General features: G+C 32.4%; 1 pseudogene; it reads right to left on the minus strand.

Annotated features, from left to right (window-relative positions):
* Positions 1–2,755: 2,755 nt before the first annotated feature.
* On the minus strand, positions 2,756–23,699 carry LOC113705919 (premnaspirodiene oxygenase-like; annotated as a pseudogene).

A 23,699-nucleotide genomic window follows, 5' to 3' on the forward strand; every position in this document is an offset into this window, starting at 1 on the left:
GGGTTGGATTTCAAAACCTTGGTTTTAAGATTTACTTTTGCAAAATTCATGTATATGCAGCAGTCTGTCACATGTGAATTTAATATTGTAGTCCATAATGGTGAATTCTGTCCAAAGAAGTACTACGCTGACTTGGCAAGAATTGCTTGGCCCGTCGATAGAAGGAAAGTTTGCTTGGGCCAGATCAATTTGAAAAAAAAAAAGGTCGATGGTGAGGATTACCTTTCTCAAAAAGAAAAAAAATGTAATTTGTGGATTATGTGGTGTACATCGTTTTCAAAATTGTGTGTACGATTTACAAATAATTATTTTATGTTTACAATATGTTGAAAGTGATTTACATCCTAAAGAAACAAATTCACATTTTGTCAAAATGGACAAAACTGCCCTGGGAGTGTTGCACCATCGTGTCCCCGACCATCGTTTATAGCCTTGGATATCCCTATTTTTTTTTTAATTTTTTATAATCCACAGGTATTGCATCCGTTTTACAGTCTCCGATTAATTCTATTCAATTCGTGTTGGGCCCTTTGCAGGGAAGCTCTCCTAACATTATCTTTTTCATTCTCATGAGTTTCGAACCCGAAATTTCACAGTTAAATGATGCAAGCCCTTTCTGCTTGCACCAACAGCGGATATCCCTACTATATCTAAGGAGAGCGTGACACTTCCACTGCTCACCTCTTTTCATCTCCACTTCTAGGGTTGATTTTGTCATTTTATCTGATGCTTTTCGACTATTTTTTTTTTTGGCATGGCATACTACTAACATCTACTGCAAATGTACTTGAAGTATGATTTTGCCCTCATGTCCTGCTATTTGCTTCAATTGGGTGGAGTGTATATGTATGAGTTTACTGTTCTACCCTTTAAGATGCTAATTGAGTGGGTATTGTGTACAATTTGTCTTTGGACTTTTTGGTCAATTAGTTCATTAGATTTGGCTGGTAGGGTTAATAAAAGTCAGTATTAATTTTGGTACACATAAGCTTTTACCAAGATGAAAACAAACATCCAAAAATCTAAGGGCAAAAAATCGCGGTGATCCTCAAACTTTCAACTTTGCACACTTTTAGTCCTCTAACTAATAAGTGCATAAATATAGTCCTTCAATTAATAAAAATATGTAGTCATAGTCCTTTCGTCTAATTTAACTGTTAAGATGGACAAGAAGATACAAAAATGATACAAAAAATAAAGGGATAATTTCAGAAACCTCCCTTGAGGTTTTTAACAATTTCATTTGGCTCCCTTGATGTTTTAAAAATTACACATACCTCCCTTATCATTTAAAATGACAATACTACCCTTGAATATTTAATGAAATTTCCTTGTTTGGTATGTTTATATTTAGAATGACTTTTAAAATTATTTTGTATTCTTTTCCTTCTTATTCCTTTTTTTTAAAAATTTTTGCCAATAAAACTGTAAAACTATCATTATTATCTCTAGTTTCTATTGCAATCAAATGTCCAATTAGTGATTTTTTAATGAGTTAGCTTTATATGCAATCCAATGTTTTTGCTGATTTTTATTTCTATTTTTTGGTATTAAAATTAACAATAAATCAAAAGAAAATGGTCCGAAATCACTATTAAATTATGATAATCCAACTATTTAAAAAATTCATAAACACTAAATGAATTATTTTAACATTTTCTTTTCTATTTTATAAATTTAAATCCATAATAAAATACCATCAAATGTATCCTATCATAATGATAAAATTATTATTATTGCCGTTTATTAATAGTAGGTATGAATATGAAAAATTTGGCACATTTTTCTTATAATATTACTAGATAATCTTATAATTGTATAGGGAAGTAAATTAAAACTCATTGCACAAGAGTATTTTTGGAAATTCATTTAAAAATTTGACCAAATCAATATTATTTTAAGGTTTTGTTACTAAAACTATAAAATCAAGGGAAGTAGGTGTAATTTTTCAAACATCAAGGGAGCTGAGTGAAATTTTTAGAAACCTCTAGGGAGTTTTTTGTAATTATTCCAAAAATAAATTTTATGTGAGCAATGTGTGATGTGTTTCCCGTCTGTCTTAACAGTCAGATTGGATGGAAGGACTACAACTACACATTTATATTAATTAGAGAACTACATTTACATACTTATTAATTAAAGGACTAAAAATGCATAAAGTTGAAAGTTTGAGAACCATAGCGGTTTTTTGCCCAAAATCTAATGCATCCAAATGGGGCCAAAAGGCAGAGCTCCTCTTATGTCCCACTGCTTTGTGCTACTTTTCCTTCTTGGGGATTGTTTTTCTGCTTCTGCGTTTATTTTCAACAATAATTTTCCTGTTCCTTCTTCTTATTTTCGAATATTGGTGCTTAAGATTTCATCCAATTATTTTTTTTTGCTTATATTTTGGGTTTTTTTAAACTCCTTTTAGTCCTTAGTTCCCTTATTTTGGCTCATATTTTGGGCATTTTGCTTTTACAAACTAGCGAATTTGGCCTCCTTTTGTAGAGGCTCTATCGATGATGCTTCCTGTTCTGTTCTATTAAGTTAATTTAGGCGCTGTGCTTATTTGGAAATATGAAAAAATCGGAAGAACGTCTGCCATGCTACTGCTATTCTACCTTAGAAATTCTATAAAAGCTTAACAAATGCTTTTTTTTTCTATGGTATTAAAACACTAGTGCAAAGTGTTATGAAATTAACCTAAAGCAGAGTGAATATAGCAACAGACTTGGAAGCCACTCCTCACATATTCACCAAAAGTACTCATGCTCTATGTTTCTGCACTAGCGTCAAGTGATGCGTCATACAAGTGAAGATGGTTTTTTCTTGGTGCAGTTACTCCCATAGTCTCTGTCACGTCTAAATCACAGGGTTTGAGACCATTTGGGAGTTTCCAGTCGAAATGGTAGAGCAGAAGAGCTAAAGGAAGTTCAACATTTGCTAAACCAAATGAAATTCCAGAGCAAATTCTCCTTCCTGCACCAAAAGGGATATACTCAAAATGAGTTCCATTGAAATCAATCGAGCTGTTCTCGAATCTCTCTGGTCTAAAACATTCTGGATCATCCCAATACTCGAGGTCTCTTCCAATTGCCCAAGCATTAATTATAACTCTTGTCTTGATGGGAATGATATACCCATCAATCTCAGTTTCCCGCCTACACTCTCCTGGAATCAACATAGGGATTGGAGGGTGTAGCCTCAAAGTTTCTTTGATCACTGACTTTAGGTACTTCAATTCTTGAATATCAGTTTCTTCAATTGTTCTCTTTGCTATGAAGGCTTTCCGTATTTCACTTTGTGCCTTGACCATCACTCTTGGATTTCTAATCAGCTCGGACATCGCCCATTCCACTGTTGTAGTTGAAGTTTCTATTCCCCCTGAAAAAACATCCTGCATCAATGCCAAAATTCTTTGTTACAAACAAAACAGGCAAGTTAATCACGAAGCTAAAACTTAGTTGTTAACTATATATCATTTGGCATTCTTTAGAACTCGCAATCCTTTTATTCTAAAGTTGTTGAAAGCAATTAAAACTCAAAAGGGCTTTGATTTTCTTCCTCCACGCTTTCACTAGCATTAGAATCTAAATACTAGGTTCTTCATTTTTAAAGTCAACGTGTTTGATAAAATATAAAAGAATTTGAAGAGTATCAGAAGTGAAAACGAGAAAGAATCTTACTATGATCACAGCTTTGATGATACTGTTCGTAATTGGGAAATGAAGGTCACCGCTTTCTTTAACTCGTAGAAGAACATCAATTAGATCTTCTTGGTCAGATTCACCTATGGCTGTTTCTGTCTTTGCTAGATTGTCAATATGCTTATCGATTATACAGTCCAAAACTCTGCAGTGACAGTAGAGGATGAAGGATCTTGAGGGATGGAAACAGATCAGAAATGTCGAAAGTACCAGAAAGGCTTGTTAATTCCTTGATTAATGGCAAAACTGCCTCGTAATTATCTTTGCTTACTCTCCCAAATGCTGCTCTGCAAACCATGGAACTTGTATGTGAGGCTAGATTTTCTGTTAAATTGATTAGGTCTCCAGCACTAGCCAGAGCCTTAATTGTTGTAACAAGAACAGAAGCCTTGTCTTGCCAAATGGAGCCAAACGTAGTTCGCCATATCGGCCGATACCTATACGTATTGGTCGAATTGGAACCGGAATGAAAGGGACTGATACAATATCGATCCCCGAATCTCGGATATTATCATATCCGCGACGACTCGCTCTGACTCAACCGATATTGGCTGATTCGAATCTGTGATATATGATATCGGCTGATATATCCGAGTCAACTTGGAGTCGACTCGGATATTTTTTTAAATTATGCCTTTTTTGGTATTTTTTAATTTTAGTAATTTTTTCAAAATTTTGGGAAACTTTCAAGTGTTATAATGTGCGTATCACCCGATATTCATCGATATGCCGTGACAAATGTGAAACAATCGAGACCACAACGCGACCGTGACCCACGATGGCGAACCATGGAACCAAATGATCGGACATGCTTAGCATTTAGAAATTCCAGGGTACATATTGTGAGACCCCGAAATTTTATTTGTCTTTATAACTCTTCTTTGAACTTACTTGCCTTAATTCTTGGTTGTTTTAATGATTGAATGTGGGGCAAGGGAGTGAATTTTTTTAAGAAAAGTTTCATAATCTCAAGTTGTTAGAAAATCTAGAAATTTTCACAGGAGGCTCTGCGCAGCTTTGGAAAATTGGCTATAACTTCGTATAGAAAAGTCGGAATTGAGTTCCGTTTGTTGCGTTTGAAACTAGACTCATAAGGATTCCTACGGAGTAAAATTTAGAGTTTGATTCAGTCTCTATACATTCCAGAAATTTGGTAAAGTTGACTGAAAATTCTGTCCTGCACAAGTAAACATAGGAATGTTATAGTAGCTTATGGCTCAATTTGGACCAACTGATGAGTTGAATTTTTTTGAGGTGTCTTCTAAAGACTATTAGTGTTTTAAGTCTAGTTTTTAACAGATCAAGTTGTATGAATATTTGACATTTATAACTCAAGTTATGATTTTTCTAAAGAAAGGGCATAAGTTAAGGTTTTTTGTGCATACTAGGGTTTTTGGTGTGTTTTTTGTACATTTTGGTAATGTGATTAGTTGGTGAGGTGTGTATATTAAATTCGGTGGTTATGACTGAGTTTTAGATAAGAGAAAGTGTGTGATTAGAAGTGATAATAATAAGTTAGTGAATCATTAGTGAAAACACTAGTATAGGCGAGTTAAGGAAAATCGGTTTGAACCGACGTGTACCGTTTGCTATTGATTGAATACACCATTTGAACACCACTTTATTACCTTAATCTCCTTGTTATTAATTGAGCAAATCAGCCCTAAATATCTCCTTATAGTAGCCGAAATTTTGGACTAAAAAAAAAGAGAGAAAAGAACATTTTGAGATTTAATCTTGTAGCGATACTTGGCGAAAATCCAACCAATTTTGACTAAACAAATTTCTTATCTTTCTCTTGGCTTTATTTCTTCTTGATTTTCTTCTTGGTTGGCAAAGCTTGAGGAGAGCAAAAAACAAGAGAGAAATTTCAACTTCCACCTTGAATCCATCCTTGTTTGAGTGAAATTAACCAAACTAAACCGATTAAACTTCTCTTTTGGTGTTTGGAAAGTTTTGTGTGGTGAAATTTTTGGAAGAGAGGGGTTTTTCACTTACAAGCAAATTTTGGAAGATATAATGATTGCCTTTCTTTTTCTCTTACTTAATCTTGTTAAAATTGGGATAAAAATTTATGTTCTTGGTTTACTATGATTAAGTATTTTGTTTTGGATGATATTATGGAATGTTTAGATAGGGTTTACATTTTTAGTCTTGATTATGGTTGTGTACCTAGTAATTGATGGTATTGAGTTAGTAATTGATGGTCTTGATGAGATAGTACTTGATAGTATTGTGCTAGGATATGAATTTGTAGAGTAGAAGTGAATTTCTAGCACTGATAGTGAATCTGCCCTGTTTTTGCACTGCATGTTCATCCATGAGAAAGGCCAAATCAGTTCTTACTCAAAACATGAAAGTTGTAGGGAATTGAGTTAACTATCAATACAATTTCAGCTCAATCGAAATACTGTAGCTTGTGAAATGACTAAAAAGCCCCCAACTACCCAAATGCCCAGTTTAACCGACAGTTTTCTATTTTCTCTGAGATTTCGCTTTTTGATCTTGAAGATGCTAGAACTGGGTGTTGATGTACTCATAGGAAATGTAGGTCTCTGTCTCAAATTTGAAACACCATAAAATTTACCCCAATCCGATAAGCGTAGTTTCAGTTATGACTGAAATGCCGGAAGATGTCAAACCTGTTACTTAGCTATTTGGCTTTAAAACTAGTTTCCAACTTTGGTCTTGGTGGTTTTATTGTTAGAATTGACTTGTAATTGGATGATATTGAGTCTAGTTGAAGAGCTGTTGTGTTAAGCTTATTTATGTGTTGAATTTGGGTTGAGTTGAGGAAAAAAAATGAAACCATAAATGGCTAGAAAATAGCGAATACAAAGGGCATGCTGTCCAAATTTTCTCTCAAAGGTTAGGCGAGTGAACTTGAGACTTGAGCAACGACTCAAGGTTGAGACGAATTTCGATTATTTATGGTATTCGAATTTTCTTTAGTAAGAGGTACATAAGCTAAATATTTTGCCGAAACTTGTACCCTTTAAAAAGTGAAAGTAGCGACCCTTAAGTATACGATTTTCTCGATTTTTCATACCAAGTGTGACTTCTAAACTATGAATCACTTCTTTATCGAAACTAAAAGAGCGAGCATGAATTTTTGAGAATTTGAGAAGTCATATGGCTACTACTTAAACAAGTTTCATTTACTTAATCTTCTTAAAGCGAAACTCCTATGTTTCAAACTCTAGTGGATTTTAAAATCTTAAATGATATTTTATTGCAGATTTGGACTCCAATCAAGGAGTTGTACCTGAACGTGAGTTTGACAAGCACTAAATCTTTGGTGAGTGCTTCCAAGTACATGATTGAACATGATACTTGATTTAAATACTTGATATTTGATTGGTTTGGTCGGACAAGGGTTTACTTTATCGCATTTGCCATAATGTGATATATACTTGTTTATTGTTGCAATTGACTTGATATACTTGTGTATGATGTGCGCACTCTCTGAAATTCCAGAAACCTTGTGGCTAGTTACTTGAGTCGTACCGGCAAGGGTTTGGTCGATTGGGTAACGAACCCTGGGTCTCTTGTTTTGTCGAGTGGAGTGATACCTTCTCGACTAATAGGTATACTCGAGTATTACCACCCGTATTTATTGAGGATTTTGAGCCCGCTAGGGGGTTTGGATGGTGGACGAAGATTGTAGCTAAGTGGTGCTCTACTGGACTAGTGGCTTTACTTGAAAGTTGACGGAGTGTGAACTACTACTTGATCAAGCTCTGGTGAAACAACCGGAACTTGACTTCTGAGAACCATCCGTAACCTTATATTTTGAAATGATTATTATTTATCGAGTTATTATTTCTTTTTAAAAACTTTACACTCGCTCATTTTGAGATTTGCTACTGAAAGTGTTATTGCTCATTGTTATGAACTTGTTGTGGTCGCTACTTTGCTACTTTGATACTTGTACTTTTAAATAATGGTCAACTTACTATTTGGAGCCTCACTGAGATTTAACTCACTCTATTCCGTTAAATTGTTTTCCTTACAGGGCTAGGGCGTGAGACTGGTACAGGCTAGCATAGTCTAGTTTTTAAAATTTTGCGATTGTACTCGCACTAGTGCTCGGTTAGGATTGAATGTATCTGAAATTCATATCTTTTGTTATATTTGGGATTGTATGAACGTTTAAGATAGAAATGAATGTATTTATATGTTCCAAGTTTGGAACTGTTATTTCATTTATTCCTGAGGTTATAACGTATTTTGTTTGAAGTGAGTGAGTGAGTTCTAGCGAGAGTTGGACAGACGATCCGCTAAATTTTGGGGTACGCCCTAAGGGGGGGTGGGGTCGTCATACATATTTTACGCATTTGTCTCCAGTAATCACCATACTTACAGCAACCAATATCAGAACAGTTATAGCAGAAGATCTTAGCTGACAGAAACTTTGCCCGATTCGCAAAGGAAACATCATGTGTTTTCATAATCTCCTTTGCCAAATGTGGAGATGATACAACAATTGCAGAAATTTCACCCAGCTGAAGGCAATGTTTTAAAACTCGGACCGGAGAGTGAACCGAAAAACTTTCCGATTCACAGTTTGATCCGGTTCAATCGGTTCGACTTCGGTTTAAAGGTTTAATAATTTTTTATTTATTTTAGTATAAAAATTTTGAAAAAATAAAATATTTTTTTTAAAAATAAATACTTAATAAAAACCGGTTGAACCTCTCGTTTTTACCGGTTCAACGGGTTATTGATTGGTTTTGACCGATTCAATTAATTTCTTTGGATTTTTAATTGAACAAGACCGGAGGCATGCTTGATTCGTGGTTTAACCGGTCGAAGTGGCCGATCCGATCCGATTTTCAAAACATTGGCTGAAGGTGCATCAAAGCTTCGTGCTTTTGAGCTAATTTTCTGAGAGCATGATGTTGTGGGGATCCTATCAGATGATGCATATTTCCAATAAAAGGTAGCTTCCATGGAGATGGTGGCAGTTTTTCTGGGCTGTTTTAGATCGCTTCAATCCCTTGATGAGGCTTAAAACAAAGGCTAGGAAAAGCAAGAAAGAAATGAAGGTGAAAGGGGAGTTCCATTGGTTGAATGACTATCTTCTTGCATGCTTTCTTTGCAGTCCGCGTAGCCTCCTATCTCAACTACTACTTGTTTTGTAGCTCTTCCATCAGTAGTGATTTGTTTTCATAGGATTCGGCTGCTCTTCATCAGAGGATTGTAAGGCAAGCACGTGCATAGGATTTTAACTAATGATTCAAAAATACTGTAGCACTTTTTGGATAGTAGATTATTAGGGATAATTTTTAGAAAAAATTACTGTAGTATTTTTTTTGGTATGAAATATATAAAATAAAAAGGTGATTTAAAAATATGTTGATGATGTAAGTAAATAAATTTTGACAAATAATTCACTTATGTATAGAATTTTAACTAGCAGTTCAAAAACATTGGAAAAAATCCACTTTTTGTCCCTAAATTTTGAGTTAGGGACATATTCCATCCGCAAACTTTTAGGCGTAATACATTTAGTATATTTTGCCACATTGTCCAAAAACAATAAATTATTTAATTTGGATGGAGAAGACTCATGTGGCTATTAATTTTGACTGAGAAATTATTTTTACTTAACGGCCACGTGCTAGACACATGAGCCTTCTCCGTTCAAATTGAACAATTTGCCCTTTTTGGATTAAATGTGATCATAAATTATTAATTAATGTACTAACTGTATCGTGCCTAAAAATTTGGGGATGAAATGTGTCACTAACTCAAAATTTAGGGACGAAAAGTGGATTTTTCCCAAAAACACTACTAAACCACATATTTCCTAACCTGGCATATAAAAATTCCATGCAACTTCCATCTCTATCTTTCTAGTTTGGGAGTTTAGATTTCAAAGGAATCGAAAAGAAGGAAGAGAAAGGTGGATTTTCCTAAGTTTGGGACTTGTAAGTGAGACGGAAAAGAAAGTAAGCGATCGGATTTGAAGGATGTCAAGCGCTGCTACAGTGCCAAATTTTTTCTGACCAAAACAGGCTAAAAATGAAGGAAATCTAATGGAAGCTTACAAACTTTTTCAAATTACCCATTTTATCCTCGCAAAACTATTGAATGAAATTTTATTGATATATATATATATATATATATATATATATATATAATCATTCCATTTGTTTCCAAAACTCCCAAACAACATTAGATTACTTCTCTTCTCTTCTTTTCTCTCATAATTTAAGTTTTTTCATCCTTTCCTTTTTGTCCTAAACTCACAAACTAGCTGTTAATGATTCAATTACCTCATAATTTTGACTTCAATTCCCGGATGTACGGGGCCATTATGTTGTCTTTTCTCCCTAATCTTTTCGTTGTAATTTTAAAACTTCTATTTTTCATTCTATCCCTTTCAAAATGAAAATTGGGAATGCCCACAAACCGAGTGAAAAGATTGTGTTCAAAATTGCTAATCGATATGGGAAAATATGTGAACAGGGAAAATCATAAAATGCCTAAAACCAAATTAACTTTCTAAAAACTATTTGCTAGGTTTAATTACAAGTTATGCTTTATCACACATTAATTTCTTTCCAACTTATCAAATCACACATTTAACTTTCATCACTCTTCTCATATAGAACTAGTGATTTTAATAAGTGTCATATGATTGCACACTATATTTTACAAGTTTTCAATACAAGTGAAAATCAAGAGAATAAAGAAACTTTAAAATAAATGGATCAATTTTTACTAGATATACAAATTTGCTCGTCATTTCATTTGATTTTTACTAATTCATGAAAATCCCATCCTGAATTAGTATGTTAGAGCATAATTTGTTTATTAAGATCACGATTTCATTCTTACTTTCTTTAAGGGAGAATAAAAATATTTGGCAAAAAAAGAAAGAAAGAAAGATGATAACTTGGAGGTTCAAAACAAAAATGATTGAAATTGTCATAAAAAGATGACAAGAAGCTTAGTGTAATTGGACCATTAATTTTAGCGTCCTTTATTAAACTGTGTTAAAATATCTTCTATTAAAATTCCTGTGTTCTTTCAAAAAAAATGAAAAAGAAAGAAATTGACTACTTTTTTTTTTGTCGCAACAATAATATTTGTATAACTGACTCTAGCCTAATCTAAGGGAAAGAGAAGCTGACGGAAACTCTGTCTAAGGAAAATAATCGAAAGTGACAACCACAATTAACTGGCAAGATGGGACGTCAATGGCACCAAGACATAAAATGTCTTGATGGTATCAACTGCCCAAGAGGCTGTTGGCAAAAAAATTGACTACAATAAAAGTCCTTTGTATCACAAAACCTAAGCCGGAAACGTCAGAACTCCATTGACAATCTGTTTCTTAATTATGGTTATAAAGCATGGAGCGTTTTGAATTGTCGATTACTTTATCGTGGTAGACATCCACCTATGTCAGATTTGGTGAAGTGGAAGAAACATATATGTTTACATTTTCTTCCTCTTTTTTCTTTTGTTTCTATTGGTACCAAAAAGTCGCTATGTCGGAATATTTATCTGTCTCTCCTGGAAAAAAGGTATCTCCAAAAAAAGATTTTAAGTTGAATTCCTCTTCTTTATTTTGTAATTTAGTTCTATAGGTCCGTTATAAAAGTTATAGATTTGGTTAAGGTTAACACTTTGCTCATCTAGATTTTGGGGATGATCGCACTTTGCCATTCTCAGTCTTCAAAATATACATTTTACACCCCATGAAAACTAGTCAAAGTTAGAAATGCATAGAAAGTGAGCGCAATGACGTTGTTGCCTCTTAATATATTGTTGGATATTTTAATAAAAAATATCACATATTTATTTTGAATTCAAATTAAATAAATTACAAATTCTTTAAATAAATTTTCAATCACAAATTGAAACATTTAAATGTGCAACTTATGGGATTTATGTCTTGCATTTGTAACTTATGTAATGATTAAGTTTTATGTATTCTTTTAGTAATTTTTTACCGTTATACAATGAATCTAGACTTTTCAATTTGTAACTGAAATATGAGGTGTTAATTCCTATTAATGTTGGAATATTCCTAATTTTAGCCTATATATAAGGCATTTATCAATCAAACCAAATATATACTTTGCTATCTCTATACTACCTTCTATTTTTCCTCCACTACTATAAGAGTTTATAGGGCAAAAGAACAGTGTTAGTGTGAGGTTTCTGTCTTGCTCCAATAGTGTAGATTAGAGTAGACTATAGTGTACAAAAGGCTGGGCTGTTGTATCCTGGAGGCGACGTGTTGAGACCTACTACACCGGAAGATACTCCGTAGGGGCGCGAATCGTCTTAAAGAGAGCGACCTAGTCCACACTTCAACCCATGCCAAATCAACATTTTTATGGTACAAATTATTCGCATTTTTAATGCAATATTGAGGTATGAATTTTTGTTAAATTTCATTAGAAAAATTATTGTTACTTATACGATTTATTTTGGTCTTGAACCAACATATATGATTATTTATAACTTAATATTATTTCCTTTCTATTGCTAAAAAACATACATTTTCCTCCATGCTATCTTCTATACAAAAATATCCAACTGATGAAAAGTAAAAAGCAAATGTTTTCATTTTTGTTTATTATCCTTAAAATTTTTCCTATTGGATTAACGGTCACTTTAATATACACTTTGTTCAACTTATTAGACTTCGAATTAGACAATAAGGATAATAACAAAGTAATAACAACAAAATGAGATAGCAAAATTTTCAATTAAATCAACTAATATTAAACTTGTATTCTTTAAAAATAGTTTTTATTGCATTACTGTTACCTTTGTATGTCAAATTGTCAAATATTAAATACTTAACCAAAATTGTTAAGAAAAAGGTTGATATGCCTTGTTTTTAAACTTAGAAGAGAAAATAGAGATTATAGAAGGTCATTAAAATTTGAACCCACCAGACAACCTTCGGAATAAACCACCAGCCGCTGGTGGCCACCACCTAACTTGGGTGGGATACCACATTTAAAGTGGTTTGTTTCAAAAAATCCAGGCGGGTGTGTTGTGCACCCGTTTGGTCCGATGGTAGTTTAGTCCTCTCCGAATTATTCCTAGGCCTCCTTAGATCCGCCCTCTCCCCCTTAGTGTAGGATAGATTAGATTATACAACAGTTATCGTCTCCGAAAAAAAAAATACAACCTTCGGAATAAAAATTGGGAAGCTAAGTAGATAACCAATTGGTTAAATGAATTAGTCCTAATAGTTTAGACTATCGCTTGGAGTATTAATACATTCAAAACACAGACTACAGGGGAACAATAGAAAATAAAGATGCTTTTAAAGGGAAGGTTAGGTGAAGAGGAAGTGGCTTGCTTCTTTAGACTATTTTTTTATGGTCTTCGTGGTATCGGTATCAAAACGTCACTGTCACAATATTTTAACCGTCTCTCCTAGAAAATAGGTATCTCTACAAAAGATTTAAATTCGAATTTTTTTTTTGCAATGTAATTCTATAGATCCATTATAAGAATTGTAGAATTGTTTACAGGTAACAACTTGCCTCTCTAGACCTTGGGATAATCACACTTTACTACTTTTAATTTTAAAAATATAGACTTTATCCGCGAGGAAAAAACAAGGTTTACATTTTATTTACTATTATCTTTAAAACTTTTCCTATTGTATTAGTGTTCACTTTAATAGATAACTTGTTAAATTTATTGGACTTTAAATCAAATAATATGTATAATAACAATGTAATAATAATAAATTGCTTCAAATCCCTCTTCTCCCGTGCTTTTAAAATTCTACCCTTTCCCTACTGGAAAAAATAACATTAAATTTAGTTAGCAAAATTTTCGAAAGATAAGGTAATATTAAACTTGTTATTCCTTAAAAAATAGTTATATATTATTATTCTTGGTTGTTAAATTGGTAAAATATTAAATACTTAACCAAAGAGAAAAATAGGACAATGAAGTAAATTTAGTTAGAATGATGCTTCACCTATGACCAATAGGTCAACACTCTAGTCATTGAAAGGGTAAATAGGGAACGACTATTGATCATCTTTAAGAAAAAAGGGGAAAAAGTAGAAAAATAGAGATTAAATCAAATTTCACTCTTTTTGGGAAAAAGGCAATAATTATAAATTATAAATAATTTCGACAACAAAAGGACAATTTTTTCATAATCTCAAATGTTTTTAATCAATGTTAAGATTTTCAATATCGACTAGCATTGAATAATACTCATATTTTTAAAGCTCAAGGTGGTCAAGTGTAACCATCCCCAAAGTTTAAGGGGATAAAGTATATTATACACTGAGTTCATGAACAAAAAGTGACTCTAAAAGAACAATATATCTATGCGATAAATTCAGAGATGGAACTCCTAAAAATGAAAAATTTGGCATCTTTTAATTTGTGTCTATCGTACAAGTCCTATGTCGCTTAAAGTAGGTTTTTCTTATTAACCCTATGCATTTATGAGCATGTTATTCACTTGGTAGTGGTAGAATATTTTTCAATTATTTGATCGATTAGTTACAACTTACGTATGAAAATCATTGAGTCATATCGAGGGAAAGTTAGACTGGGTGATAAGTTAACGAAGAGTTGTAAGTAGAAAATTTTGAGTTCAAATCCTTTATAAAAAAAAAGAGGATTGGATTGGATGATAAAGAAAAATTGTAAATTGAAGGTTTTGAATTAAATCTATTAGAAAAAAAAGCACAGATGAGTCGCACCTATTTACAATTGTGCAAAAACTTGTGTAGACTTGATCTACAATCTCACATGTAGACTGCTTCGTCTACATTAAGCCACATCATCAATCATAATTCTTTGTCCAAATTTGTCTTCCTCCCTCATAAAAGCTAACCATGATTAAAATTGTTCCAACTCTAGGCTCCCAAGCTCATGTCCCATATCATGGTCTCACCATCATAGCGAAGTGCTGAATATTTATTTAATCTAGGCACCTCTGTCATTAAAACTACGGCTATTTTCACAATCAAGTTTTGGGACCCATGGACTGTAAGCTCCTCTCATATTAGTGTAACAAGTTCTATTAAAGCCTTTTTTTGGGCATTCCTCTAATGATTTGACCAGCATTTAACAGCTCTGGTGATTGGTGGCCAAGCTCCGAAAAATTGAACTATTTTCAACATCACTGGAAAAGCAAGAATGGAAGTTGCTGTTGTTGACCTTGGTCCCTAACTTTTGATATTTACAAAACAATGGATAATACTAATATTTCTTCAAGATATACTTTCGGTTATGAAGTTATTTGATTCTATGAACAAGTGCAATTGAAAGAAAACAAAGGTTGCTGAAAGCTGTCGAACGCTTGTGATGACAGTACCGGACGTCCGATAATCATTGCACAACTTCGGGCGCATACTTCGGACGTCCGATAGGATCCTTCGAAGTTGACGAAACCATCGGACGCTGAATATGTCTCCACCGGACGTCCGATAGAAACAAGATGATTTCTCAAGTCTCTTTGTTTGCTGTCGGACGCACAAAGAGCTTGCACCAGACGTCCGATAGAATTGAAGAAAATTTCTCAAATTCACTGCCTGCTGTCGGACACAAAAAACAGGAGTACCGGACGTCCGATACTCCAACGGCTAGTTGACTCTTCAACTACTTTCTATCCGTTCGAAACATCAATGAGGTACTTTTTTTGTCCTATATAAATAGTGGTTGGTCAGATACATCAAACAACTTTTGCACACTGAAAATACAAAGATCTAGAGTGATTTTAGTGAGAAAATACTCTTCAAAGAAGATTTGTAGTCTCAGTGGTATGAGATTCATTGTAAGCTTTTCATTTGTGAGTGAATACTTCATGAGTGTAGCTCTGTAAGAATTGTCCTGAGGGATAGTAAAACTTTCTGACTTGACCGAGTGGAGTTCGGGGTAAGGAGGAAGTGAATCTTCCTTTGTACACAAGAGTAATTGTAATTCATCAACTTGAAGAAGCTTATTTGAATTAATCTACAAGCTCAAGAGGAGTTGGGTAGTTAATTGGTTTGCAATTCTTTTCTTTTTATTTATTTATTATTATGTTTGTGATCTTTACACTGCTTATCTCTTTCAGTTGGTTGTCTTCGATCATTACAATTGATATCAGAGTTTGGTTTTCTTGAGATTAACTTCAATCAGTTTAGGAGTAAATATGACAACCAATAATGCCATATTTTTTGGAGGACATTCTGTCATTAGACCACCTATGTTTAACGGGTCATATTATGTGAGTTGGAAAGAAAGAATGATTATTTTTTTGCAATCAATTGATATTGAATTGTGATTTATTATTAGTGAAGGTCCATATGATGCCTCTGTTATAGATGAAAATACTCATAGATCTAGACCAAAAATAAGAAGTGAACTGACTACTGTGGATAGAGCTCATCTCACCTTAAATGCAAAAGTCATGAATGTGTTATATTGTACTTTAGATTCAAATGAATCTATTAGAATCAAGGGTTGCAAGTCTGCTAAAAAAATTTGGGACAAACTGAAAGAATTTCATGAAGGTAGTGAGAATGTTAGAGAACAGAAAAAATCTATCCTGATTACCAAATATAAGTCATTTAAGATGGAATCTCATGAAAATATTGATCAAATATATTGCAGATTCAATGATCTTATTAAAGATTTAGAGGTTCTGGAAAAAGAATATACCTTAGGAGAGAAAAACAAAAAAATCTTGAATGCTCTGTCTAAAGATTGGGAAAATAAAGTGACTGCTATTGAGGAGGCTAAAGATTTGAATATTATGCCTATTGAATCTCTTATTAATTCTCTAACCTCTTATGAACTGAAACTTAAATCCAAAGTACAAAAAAAAGAGGATGCGAAAGTAAGAAGGAACATTACTTTAAAGGCATCTCAAAATGTGGATGATTCTGCCTTTCTAGATGAAGAAGATACGGAAACTGATGGTAATGATCTAACTCTCATCGCAAAAAATTTCAAGAGAATCCTCAGCAAACGAAGGTTCAGAAAAGGAGGAAACACCAATTCATTCTCAAATCAGTTCAACAACTTAAGAAATAAAGGAAAGTCAGAATTCAACAAAAAATAAACTGATAAGTGCTTTAAATGCAGCCAACCTGGACACTATGCAAGTAAGTGTCCAATGAAGAAGAGAAAAGATGAAAGAAAATTCAGATTCAACAACTTCTAGTTCACATGGAATGAATGCAACTTCGATGATGAAATTGAAGAGGAAGAAGAATCTGCTCAATTGATTTTCATGGCCATTAGAGATGATGAGGTAACAACTTGTAACTCTCAATTTGAAAGTGATGATGAAACTGATGATGATATTGAATCTTTCATTATAAAATTGCATGATAGTTTGAAAGAATCCTATGTTAGAAACAAGGAGTTAAAACAGAAAATTAGTATTTTATTTCGAGATAATGCAAATCTTTTTCAATAAAATAATAAATTAAAAACTGAAAATGATTACTTCAAAAAGAGTGAGACTGCTTTACACTTCGAGCTTGATAGAAAACAAAGTTTTGTGAATTGTTCAAAAAGGAACAAGGTGATTTGAAAAGAAGAATGAATGGTCTAAATGAATTGTTTAAACACAAGAAACAAGTCTGTTTTCAAAAGAATATGTTGAATTCTAATTCAAGCGAATTTACTGCTTATAATAGAAAACAAATAAGATTTATTAAACCTGTTCATATAAATAACTCCTTGATTATGTATAACTTTTTTTGTCTAAAAGGTCACATGAAAAGTGATTGTTATGTGAGAAAAAATATGAAAAAGACATGAAATGCATGTGGATAGTTAGACATGATACTAACTCTAACAAGTAAGAGATATTGGTAAGATTGATGAGATTCTTGTTTATAATGCTTTTTTGTAATTCTCTTTTGATGTTTCTGATGGTTTGATCTGAGTTTTTCTTGATTTTTACTAAATTTGTTTGATGTCAAAAGGAAAAAAAAAAAGGAATAATGCTGATCTCATGATGATTTGCTGTGATATGTTAGTGATTGCTGTCATTTCTCTGTTTTTATTTGGAATATTGGATTCTCTGTTATTGTTGCTGAATTTTGGTAGCAGGTTTTTACTCCCATCTTATGATGACAAATAAGGGGAGAAATGGATGCTACGTGTAAGGGGGAGTTATTCTGAGATTATAAATTTGGATGCAATGAGTGAGGGGGAGCTTATGCTCATATGCTCAATCTTTTTCCTTTTTTTATCCATTGTTTTGTCATCATCAAAAAGGGGGAGAATGTTGATCTTGGTCCCTAACTTTTGATATTTACAAAACAATAGATAATACTAATATTTCTTCAAGATATACTTTCAATTATGAAGTTATTTGATTCCATGAACAAGTGCAATTGAAAGAAGACAAAGGTTGCTGAAAGCTGTCGGACGCTTGTGATGATAGTACCGGACGTCCGATAATCATTGCACAACTTCGGACGCATGCTTCGGACATCCGATAGGATTCTTCGAAGTCGACGAAACCATCGGACGCTGAATATGTCTCCACCGGACGTCCGATAGAAACAAGATGATTTCTCAAATCTCTTTGTTTGCTGTCGGACGCATAAAGAGCTTGCACCGGACGTCCGATAGAATTGAAGAAAATTTCTCAAACTCACTGCCTGCTGTCGGACGCAAAAAATAGGAGTACCGGACGTCCGATACTCCAATGGCTAGTTGACTCTTCAACTACTTTTTATCCGTTCGAAGCATTAATGCGGCACTTTTTTGGTTCTATATAAATAGTGGTTGGTTAGATACATCAAACAACTTTTGCACACTGAAGATACAAAAGATCTAGAGTGATTTTAGTGAGAAAATACTTTTCAAAGAAAATTTGTAGTCTTAGTGATGTGAGACTCATTGTAAACTTTTCATTTGTGAGTGAATACTTCATGAGTGTAGCTCTGTGAGGGTTGTCCTGGGGAATAGTAAAACTTCCTGACTTGACCGAGTGGAGTTCGGGGCAAGGAGGAAGTGAACCTTCCTTTGTACACAAAAGTGATTGTAATTCATCAATTTGAAGAAACTTATTTGAATTAATCTACAAGCTCAAGAGGAGTTGGGTAGTTAATTGGTTTGCAATTCTTTCCTTTTTATTTATTTATTGTTACGTTTGTGATCTTTACACTGCTTATCTCTTTCACTTGGTTCGATCATTACAGCTGTGAAAAGCGAAAACTAACAAATTTCACTTACTCGAAAAATAATAATCATTTATACAATAATAAAGCCTTTGTAAGTGGTTAATTTGGTGATAACTTTGCGTGTTTCCAAATTTACCTTCATTTCTATTATCCATTAATTCTTATCTATACAATATATAAAAGTAAAACTTTCAAATTTATCTTTATCTCTATTATTTATTAACTCTTATCTTACTATAAGATGAACAAAAGGCTATAGTTACTGTAGCAGACCCCTTTGCTAAAACGTGGCACTTTGTGTGAATTTTGAGCTTTCCGTTTTTCTTTCTTTATGAATTTGGCATTGCTTTAAATGTGCTCAATAACCCAAATTAGATTGCATTTACCATTTCTTTATAAGGTTGAATTATTTTGAGTAGACTTTTCAATCTCTACATTTTGAACAAATATAATTCAATTAGAATTTATATTTATTTCTATTTAAATTAACATTTCAACTTATATTTGACAAATTAACTTAAGATTTAATTATTTCTATTTGAGTTTTCAATCTTATCATTTAAATTTATAATTTTCAAAATAAGTTATCATTTAAAGTCAATGTAATGTAAAAGATTTTTTAAAATTTATTCTATCCTATAATAAAGAACAAGATTATTGTTTCTGCTCAATGCAATGTACATTTTTCTATGTCAATTTTATTTTAATTTGTTCATGTTCAAATATATAGTAACGTTTGAATTTACTTTTATTCATATTTTTATTGTTTGAATTTTCAGCTTTCTCTTTTACTTTCTCTATGGACTTGCATTGCTTTAAATGTGCTCAATGACCCAAATTATATTGCATTTACCATTTCTTTATAAGGTTGAATTATTTTGAGTAGAATTTTCAATCTCTATATCTTGAACATTTATAATTCAATTAGAATTTACATTTATTATTATTTACATTAACATTTCAACTTATATTTGACAAATTAACTTAAGATTTAATTATTTCTATATGAGTTTTCAACCTTATCATTTAAAATTATCTTTGCGAAAATAAGTTATCATTTAAATTTAATGTAAAGCAAAAGATTATTTAAAATTTATTCTATCCTATTATAAAGAATAAGATTATTATTTTTGCTTAATGCAATGTACATTTTTCCATGTCAATTTTATTTTGATTGGTTCATGTTCAAATATTTACTAACATTTGACTTCATGTTTATTCATGTTTTTATTGTCATTTAAAGTTATACGATTGAACTAACATTGCCACTTAATATATTCCAAAGAAAGAGACTCCCGTGCTTTGTTAAGAAAGCAACTCCAAGAGAAAAAGTAATCAAAGGAACAACATTTTCCATTGTCACAAGCTGTGAAGCTTGACAAGTCTTAATTGGCCAGCAGACTTAAATGAATCTTCACAACGGTTATGCATAAAATTAGTTTCCAACAATATAATGCTTATGTGCTTCATAACTGAACTACTTGTGTTTTAATTTAATTATCTTGTATTTATTTATTGTTTGTGTTAATGTATTTCGACTTAGCTGCTTTGACTCGTTACCTACGTATGTTTTAATTATGTTATCTTGTATTTGTTTATCCTTTATGTTAATGTACTTCAATTTAATCTTTTTTGCCTTGAAAAGCAAATTTACTTATAAGCTATATATCCAATTCATATATGGATGTCCCTCTATCAAACACAAAAACTTCTGCAAAAAATGCTAATCATTATTAATCCTACTATTTTTCAATTTCTCTACGTATATTTGTTGAATAAATTATACATATAATTTTAAAACAAAAAGTATATAAGTATATTATTAATTTGTACAGTGAATTAAATTTGTTAAATGAAAAATGTAGGCAATAACAAATCCAGCAAAAAAAATGTATATTTGAAAGCTATCATTAAAAGAGGAAAAAAAAGCATCTTAATGAAATGTAATAAAGACATATATATTTTTCTCATCAAATTTGCATGCTATACTTGGTGGTAATTTCAGTTAGCATTACTAAATATTAATGTATTAATGACTCAAAAGAAAATTGACAAAACAATGAAAAAGTTCATTTGTTCAAATTTAAATACTGATAATTGAATTACTCTCCATTTTAGTAATATATATACTCTATGTATACTTTCACATATGACACTCTACTGACAAACATTCCATCAAATTTTGCTAACCTTAAACGCTACAAGGTGGACGTACAACAGCCAACCCTTACTAGTCTATACAATATATAAAGGGAGAGTGTTAGTGTGTGGTGTAATAAACGGTGTCATTCTTTAAAATTTATAATATACCTCAATTATAAGGGCAAATTTGTTTCAACAACAGATAGTTATTTGAATCAATAGATAATTATCTATTCAATTATCAACTAGTTACAACTTTCTTATGTTAATTCGAGAATCTTCTATACTTCTAGAATATTTATTTCATATATGATTATCTACATTTTAATAAATTTGATCGATAAAATTCATAAAATTTTTTTAAATAGAAAATTGTGATAAATATTTTTTTTTTGTTAGTTACACACACATTAGAGTGTGCGTCAAGCACTAGTAAAAATAAAACCACTATTTACCCCCTAGTTTCAATCACAAAATGTTAATGAGAATCAAGCAAAGATGGTAGCTTGAAAAAAATAAAAAATTAGCCCACTATACTAACGAATTTACACAAAAAAACCAATATATATCTTGATGTAAAAAAAAAAAAGAATAACAGAGCAAGGATTGCCGGAGGAGGAGTTGCAGAAATGAGACAAAGAACAAAGGCAGAAGGTAGGGTTGTCGAAATGGAAGAAGAGAAGAGAGATGATTCCTGATTGTTGTGATGAAAAAGGTGTTTGGGGAGATCAATGAATTTGGTTGTGTGTGGGCAAAAAAGTAGGAGGCGAAGGAACTGTTTAAGAAGGAAGAGATGGGAGGCAGTAAAGCCAGAGGGTTCATGAATGGAGAGCTCATTTGGGCAGTAAATGAAGGCCTTGGTCGATGAAGAAGTCAGATCTGAAGTTTTGAAACACGATAGAAATTTTGGCGATGATGGAAGATGAGGAATACTCTTTAATTCTGATTGGAATTTACCAGTCAGAAGGATTGGAATTTGGTGAATTCTTTAGAATATATCTCCTTTAAAAAAATCCATCAAAGCTCCTTAGAGTGCGTGTGTCCGTCTATACCCGTTGTGCCACGAGAAATATTTAATAGATTTTTTTTTTGAAAGCAGCCATGGTCTGAGGAATTCGCCAAGGAGCCGTTTAGAATTGGAATTCAGCAATAGAAAGCGTGATGTGGCTTAAATTAGACCACAAGGTGTAATAACTACAACTATAGAAAATGGCTTTGGCACGAAGATTTAATTTTCTTAAAGAAATTTGCCCCATTATTCTACTACTGGGTTTACGACAATTCCCTTCAGAAATAACAAAGCCAACAAAAATTTTCACACAGTAGTATACAGAAATTCTCCCAAGAAATTTTAGATAATATCATTTTGAAAGAAGTAGAAGAATAATGAACTAGAAGTAATAGTGAGTTTTCTGATATCTGGACATTCCTATTTATAATGTTCAAATACCCCAAAAAAAAGTCATGTCCTTTGGAAACATATTTTTTCATGAGTTGGCACCTTTTAAAACGAAAGGATACTTAACGGTCATTCAAGAGTTGTATTTTTAGACACAACCCCTAAAAGAAAAATCGTTTAGTTAAGAAGAAATATTAAAACAAAATTAATTAAAATTAATTACGATTCTTAAGACCCAAGTGCGAAGTGCCAATCTTTTGACATTAAATTTATATTCTAATTCAATAGTCAATATAACAAATGTATATGCAATTTTGAAATTTCCCTCCAAAATTTCCTACCATCCAAATTTATTTGAATAGGTGTGCACTTGATAATAAATCTCTTCCACTCTTCACACACTTTCAATGTGGGACTCATCACTAACTATTTCCAACAATCCTCCACTTAGTTAGTGATGAATAAAAATCAAAACATTCTAAGATTTACGGATAAATAGGTGTCTTTCGATTTAAACCTATTATTAGTATAATTATTTCAAAATCTTGTTGAAATTGATGGTAATTATAAAATTTAAACCACAATTTCTATATAACAAGATTGGAAATAACTATACATATAAATCTTACTTATTTCTCGTAAAACGTTCACCGTGAGCTTTAGCACCGTATTATGGCCTTGTGCTACTTCGTGATTCATGAACTCTTACAAAAGTTTTAGTCCAAACTTTTCATAGAAGCAGCACCACCTCTTGAGTTCATATGGGTAAAGTCTACTTTGAAATCTTTGATTATACTTCTTTGTTATTCTACCAAACATATATACTCCATTAAGAATAATAATTATTATTCAACCTCCCATTCTCTTAAGTACTCGTCTAGTTACCGATACTTGCTAACTGTCAAACAATAATTTGTTGTTACCGATTAAACTTTTAGAATTGCTTAGCAATAAGAAAGGTTCGGTTACTATCATTTCTTGACAATTTTAGAATGGTCTCAGACCTATAGCACTGGTAGTGCTTTTGATCATATCTCTTAAGAGTCCTTTAGTTAAAGGATTAGCAAGATTATTACCAGATTTGACATAGACATCTGTTATAATTCCATCAGAAATTAATTGTCTTGCATATTCATGTCTAAAAGCAATATGTCTAGATTTACCTTTATAAATCTTGCTAAATGTCTTAGACATAGCTGCTTCACTATCACAGTGCAAAGAGATGGCTAACATCGGTTGTGGCCAGAACTCTATATCTAGCAATAAATTTTTTAGCCATTCTGCCTCTTTACCTGCTATTGCTAATGCAATAAATTCAGACTCCAT

The sequence above is a fragment of the Coffea arabica genome, chromosome 8c (genome assembly GCF_036785885.1).
Source record: "Coffea arabica cultivar ET-39 chromosome 8c, Coffea Arabica ET-39 HiFi, whole genome shotgun sequence".
Lineage (NCBI taxonomy): Eukaryota > Viridiplantae > Streptophyta > Magnoliopsida > Gentianales > Rubiaceae > Coffea > Coffea arabica.